Source organism: Hakea prostrata, chromosome 3 (genome assembly GCF_041222555.1).
Source record: "Hakea prostrata isolate BN-2017 chromosome 3, UWA_Hpros_2, whole genome shotgun sequence".
NCBI lineage: Eukaryota > Viridiplantae > Streptophyta > Magnoliopsida > Proteales > Proteaceae > Hakea > Hakea prostrata.
The window spans coordinates 60,618,790-60,625,957 of NC_142602.1; the positions used below are offsets into that span (position 1 = coordinate 60,618,790).

General features: G+C 35.6%; 1 pseudogene; it reads right to left on the bottom strand.

Moving 5' to 3' along the window:
• Positions 1-1,423: 1,423 nt before the first annotated feature.
• Positions 1,424-6,192, bottom strand: LOC149022653 (subtilisin-like protease SBT4.3; annotated as a pseudogene).
• Positions 6,193-7,168: the final 976 nt, after the last annotated feature.

The following is a 7,168-nucleotide window of genomic DNA, read 5'->3' on the forward strand; positions in this document are numbered from 1 at the left end:
AATACAATTTTGAGAAGTGAAGGATATTACCTAACAAAGGGAGTTACACTTTCCCCTTGTGTGAATGTGATGCAATGCATGAATGCTTCAAGAAATGCAATGCACCAACAAGAAGTCCCAATGGCCTTCAATAACTCCAAGCTCGACTTCAATGAGCTTGCTTGACAACTTTGGAATTTCCTTCAAAGTTGGATGGAGTTGGAAGGCTAGTAATCAATGTCAATTCACCAAATGATAGCTTTGAGAGTTGTAAGGGAGTAATAGCTCAGTAGACAAGGTAGAGCTTCTTATTAAATGGGGGTGGTCGGGCTTATAAAGAAGTAATTTAATTGCTTGGCCCAACCTCCCAACGGATATAAAATTTTAGTGAAATTTATTCCAGATGGACGTCCGTCTGCAACATAGTAGGCAGTATAGCAGGATTCATCATATCCCCTTCTTGATCCATCTCTTTCAATGATTTGACCACAAAACAGAGCGATGACGGTGAATTAGATACTAGAAGCACTTTCTTCTTAGATCTCGAAAAATTGCAACACAAGAAATGAACGGAAAGAGTGGGAGCAACGGGCGGAAGCCATGTCCTGAACCTAGAGAGATTAGAGACGTGTTTTGTAAAGTTAATTATTCCTCAGTCCTCACTTAATTTACTTTGGCGACAACACCTCATCTGATGCTTTAATTTTATGAGAAGTCAAGCCTAGTCATGGCAGTTCTCTTTTGGGGCTGGATAGTCTGACAAGTGATAGCATTGAGTGGTTTCCTTCCTTTAGAGTCCCAAATTTTGGCCAAAACCCAGCAAACCATCATACCTTGGATGAAAAGCAAATATGAAAGAGACAAAATGAGAAAAAATACCTTAAGAAATAAAAAAAATAAAGAAAGATGATCAACTCGATCCATGGAAATATTATTGTTACTTTAATTTTCTGGAATAACAACATGACAGATAGACATGCACACTCAACTTGCTGTTCAACTCCATTGTCTCAATTATTAGAGTCTACAGTTTAATTGATGTCTCACCCTATCTAAGTGTATGTGACTTAGTAGAACTAGAGCTAATTAATCTCATTATAAATAGGACCTCATCATCTTCTGAAATGTTCTTTCAAATCTCTAGTTTTATCTAGCTATATTGAAGCGAAAGACAAAGTGATGGCTCTATACTATGTTGATATAAGTAACTGATAATCTTTTTCTTTGCAGCATTGAATGCAACCTAAGAAAGCAGTTGGATTTGGTGTTTGACAATTAATTTCATACAGAATACGATAAATCCCCATGAATAATCCAACCATCTATCATGCACCATCAGATAGATTAGAGAAAATAAAATTTTTAAATAAAGGATAAAAAAATAAACTCAGAAGTAGGAACCACTGACACCCAAAAATAAGCTGTTTTTAACATGAATTTGAAGTTAGAAGCTGTTAATTGAGTGAACAACAATCGGACTTCTAATAGTATGAGTGCCATCCGACCACTCAAGTGAAGCAAACGCAGCAGAAGATGCTGCGAATTTGGTCCCAGAAATAGTGACTATAAATGATTTAACCTGATTCAACGACTCGAAATGCAAAACAGTAGGATTAACTGCGACATTAATCATAGAATGGGAAGTGATGGATGTGCTGTATGTGGAGTTTGCTGAGCCAACATTCTTTACTGTCCTCGTAAAATTACGAACAAAAGGCTCATCATGTTGAAGAAAAGTTGTCATTGCTGGATAATTGAGATCCAGCTCCGTTCCATTAGTTCCTGCTGCTTGACAGTTAGTGTTGTTGTCCCCTGATAGAAGTCTTACCCTCTTGGTATCCCAACCTATATTGCAGAGGAATTTGATATAATCATCTTCTAAGATTTCATATACCAGACCAGGATTTACAGCTTTCACTGGATCTATATTCCCAGCCCCATATGCAAACTCAGCATCAGGGTTCTTGGTGGCATTCATCGGCAAAGCTATAGATATTATATGAGAAAGAAAAGTTGGATTAGAGCTAATAAATAAATACTACAAGCATATAACTAATATAGATAGAATGAGGGTATCACCAGTGGTCATGAGTGCAGATTTGATGGCGGAGGGCGACCAATCGGGGTGAAAGGATTTAACATAAGCAGCAGCACCAGTAGCATGAGGGCATGCCATGGAGGTTCCAGATATTATACGGTACTTCACACTCCTTTCGTCACCTTCAACGGTCGAGGGTGAAACGATCGGTGAATATCCAGCCAAGATATCTACCCCTGGGGCGCTTATATCTGGCTGCAATTAAGATCAAAGAGGCAGACCTTGTGATGTGAAAGACAGACTAAATAAATGAAAGGCAATGAAACAACTCTGTGTGTATGAGAGAGAGAGAGAGAGAGAGAGAGAGAGAGAGAGAGAGAGAGAGAGAGAGAGAGAGAGAGAGAGAGAGAGAGAGAGAGAGAGAGAGAGAGAGAGAGAAACCTTGAGAATAGATGGTGTGATGCCATTTGGTCCACGAGAAGAGAATGAAGCAACTACTGGTGCAGATGAATCATGTGTCGCCTCACTCTTCATGATGTTTGCAGTGGGGTTTCTATAGGTTAAAAAGTATAAAATGTTAATTAATTGTGCTAAACAAATTATCCTAATAGATCTATAGGTTCCCATAACATCAAAGAATAAGCAATACTGATCATTAATCCAAACTCATTGACTATTCTGAACTTACTGGGTGGAGTTAATGTAAGCCTTGACTAGAGCACCCCTTTGGAGGATTAAATGTGTTGCAGAAAGAGGAAATGTGTAAGAGTATTCATCTAATCCATCACTTAGTAGTATTGTCCCTGAAGCACCTTTTCAAAATGGTTCTTCTCCCTGCATCGAACTCATCACACAACACAATCTTTCCGGTCACATTAGCTAAGCAACCACCCCAACAAAGTCTGAAACAGAAAAAGGAAGCAATCTTTGCATGTAATTTGTATGGTAAGCTCTACATACAAGCTACTCATTCCCTTCTTTTCTTTCTTTTATGACAGAATTGTCCCTTTAGATATGGAGTTAAAAAAAAGAAAAAGAGTAATCCAAGCGGTCAGTAACTTCATTACCGTGTCAATCTTTCATTACATCGTGGTGCTATTGCATCTTTTCCATATATTAGAGGATGACTTGTTTCATTCGAAGTAAAAGAATTAATTGCATTACCCTGACAACAGAAAAAAATAAAATAAATAAATAACACTTGAATGAGACAATTATGAATCCGAAGCATGCAGTTTCTTCTAGTATTTTAGCTCCTATCACTAGGGGAGATCTCCAAGGCGTGCCCAATTAGCTATAGAATTCATCCAAGTGTAATATTCTGACTCATGAGTTAGGATGATTCCAATGAGTACTATTAGATCAGAATATTATAAGTGACTGAATCCTATAACTCGTTGAGCACTCATTATGAGACCCTTCCAAGGAGTGGATCAAAATTATACTTAAAATAAATCAAAAAATTTCCTTAGTTTTGTAATAAACCGTTGAAAATAAAATAAAAGCCACATTAGGCTTATATGGCATGATTTCCTGATTACAAGACAAATGATCAGATCAGATGGTGCTAGTACCTGAGTAAGCCAATAACATTCATACCCTCCCAACCCTAAAAGATTAAAGCAAGTAGGAAAATTGGTGATCAAAACTACATAATGCTTCTTACCTGGATGATGTTTCCATTCCCAAGAACAACCTTATTGATGATGTGTCGGTCTGTAGTGCTTGCTGCAACTGATAGTATCCAAGGTGCAACACTTGCAGTAGTCCTTCTGATCTCGGACCATTATTTCCTGCGGCTTGTGATGTGAGGATTCCTTTCTGCATGGCATGAAATGCCCCAATTGAAATAGCATCTGCATCGAACTCCCAGAAATTACCCTGTCCTAACGAAACTGAGATGATATCCACTCCATCTGCAATGGCATCATCAAAACCTGCCAAGACATCACTCTCAGAGCAACCTCCCAGCTTACAAACTTTGTAAGCTGCAATCCTTGCTGACGGTACACCTCCCCTTGCATTCCCTTGTGCCAATCCATAAAATCCCACATCATATACTAAGTTACCAGCAGCTGTGGAAGCAGTATGTGTTCCATGTCCATTTGAATCCCTCGTTGAATTATTTTGCTTGGCGTAAAATTGAGCACCAATGATCTTGCTGAGAAAAAAATAATTATTGAAAATTGTTGATTGAGCACAATGTAGATGTTCTTCTTTACTATATATAGGGATACAATATTATAATAAACTAAATACTAACAAACTTTGAGATCAAGATATTTACTTGTTGCATGTAAAATTATAGCCACCTTCACAGGCTCCTTTCCATTTCATCGGAGGAGTGCTAAATCCTTTGTCACTAAAACTTTCTGATTCTGGCCATATTCCCTCGTCAAGAATGCCAATAATCAGATCACTCTCAACTTTAGGTTTTCTTATCATTGTAGTGGACAAACCAATGAAGTCCCAAGACCTAGTTGTTTGTAATTGGAGAGTTCTACTAGGGAAAATGGATATTACACCTTCTTTGCCTGGCATTACAACAAATATGTTATGATGATGTTGTCAAAAACTGAAATGTAATTTACAAATTAAAGTTTTTTGGTTAATAACTGGCAAGCTTTTCACTCTCTTGTTCATTGAGCTTTGCTGCAAAACCATTGAAACTTCTATGATAGCTTCGCACAAAACTACTTGGTGCAGAGCTACAAAAAAAGGTCGATATGTTGTAAGAATTTTGTAATCTACTTAGGTTAATGCTATTGTAACAAACAATGGATATACATAATTGTATCTTCAAATGAAGTATTTAATAAAGAATCATTAAATATGATGCAAAATCTTTTTGAAAATGAAATGAAATAAATAAGACAACATATCTGAGAATGGCAGTAGGTTAATCAACATAAATATAGTTGAAAACAAAAGCACTTTGAGGAGGAGGGCTATGGTTTAGATTTTGATCGATCATCACATATTTTCTATTTTTGATATTTTCTCCCCTTTTACTCACTTTTTATTTTTATTTTTTTTAAGAATCCCTTAATATGTGATTACTGCATTTTTATTTTCTTTTCCTTTGATGGATTCTTATACAAGTGGAAGAAAATAATAAAGTACAGCTAATCAAGTTTTATGGATTGTGATAAAAGAGGGAGAAAGAAAAACAAAAGAAAATAAAAAGAAAACATTTCCATAAAAGAGGAAGAAAAAATAATAAAAAACAAAAATATACATCTACATATAGATTCCTATGAAAAAGAGCAAAAGAGCAAAAGTGCAAAGAAAAACAATGAAAAATAAATAATAAATCAACATAAGGTAATTTGGCCAAAATATTAAGGGAAAAAGAGGGTAATAGTTCATATTTTGGAGAGAATTAGAGAAAAAACTTTTGAGACGAGAATAAGAGTAAATGGAGAACAAGTACAAGAGAGAGACATAAATTTTCTCATACGATAATATCAACTCGTCAAAGAATTAGCATCCCAAGATGAAGAACAAAGATCACCTACCCACCCAATAGCAATTGTGTAGTGCTTGAATATGCATGATGGATTGTGAAAACTTTTTAGATAAATTATGAAACAGTTACCTATCCTCGAGAACTTCTTCCAACATGCTTAGGTGGTTAGATGTAGGAGAATATTCTCCTTCAGGAAGTGCACCCATGTACACAATATAAATCTGCACGTGTCAACAATATGAACATGATGATCAGCAACATGATAGAGCTATGAATAGGATTTTATCCATCAAGTGCATAATCTCTATGCTAACTAAGATAAGATGGGATCAATTACCGATCAATTAATCCAACTAGTGCTTAATGATACAACTAATCTCATCAAACGAATATTAGTGATATTTAAGTAATTAGGTTCCAACAATCGTCTAATGATAATATTGCGTGCTATCAATACTTGTATGTAATTCATCATATCAAAATTATTTGAAGAATATCCACCCAAGATCAACACAAGAACCATCAAACTAGATAAACATATAAGATTTTATAGGCTCACTAGTAAAAAAAAATGCAAAGATAATACTAGAGAAATTCAGATATTACTTGCCTTTCTATCATCTCCAATGGCACCACAAAGAGGGCATATTGCAACAATTAAAATAATTAAAAAAAGAGAAAATGAAGGTGCAGGGAAGAAAACCATTTTTCAAGATATAGTCAATACTCAGTTAGAATGAGCGCAATAGTATTGGGATGAGGAGATCGCTTTTAATAGGCGAAGCGGAATTCATATATGGAACAAAGAATATTCTTTGGTTAGCTAGCTGGTGCATTTACAATCTATTCTATTTTCCCTATTTGAGTTTACCATAGATACTTATTTATTGCCTTCTTTGTCATATTTTCTGTCAACATTATTTGGTTGGCTAGCTGGTGCATTTATAGTCTTTTCTGTTTTCCCTTTTTAAGTTTACCGTCTATACCTATTTATTGTTTTCTTGCCATATTTTCTGTCAATCAAATATCATCTTACTATAGGTATACTCCCTAGATGTTAATTATTTATACATCTTATCACTTTTTTTAGTAGTGAAATTAAATTTGTTATAAAAGGATAAGAGGTACAAGATTGTCTAAGGGATCTCACAATCAAGAAGTTGACTTGGGCCACAATGTAGTGCATGCTATGTCACAATCCTTAGAGTTGGGAAATCACACACAAAACTTAGTTTCCTTAATATAGCAGTAAACACACGATCTTCGAATTTGCCAGCCAGCTCATCCTTTATTTTTTTGGGGTGAATTCAACAACCACATTTTTATCCTCCACAATACACCAGATCCCAATTAAGTGGGCTTACTGTCAAGCCACTTGATTTGTATGTGCAATAGAGACGTTAAGTATTTCATTGTTTTTAATGTAATTTTTTTTTTGAATAAGTTAAGTATTTTAGTTCGTTTTTAATATTATCATTAAGATATATAGCAATACCAATCTGTAACCAAAACTAAATATGAAAACCAAAATCAAAACCAAACCAAACTAACCAGGGAGTCAAAATTATGAGTGAGGAGAGAGAATTGAAACTCTGGAGGATTTGGAGGCTCCTAGGGAATCTGCCTTGCTGGTGGTGGGAACATGGCCGGGAGGCAATCCTATGCTAACGCAGCAGGAAATC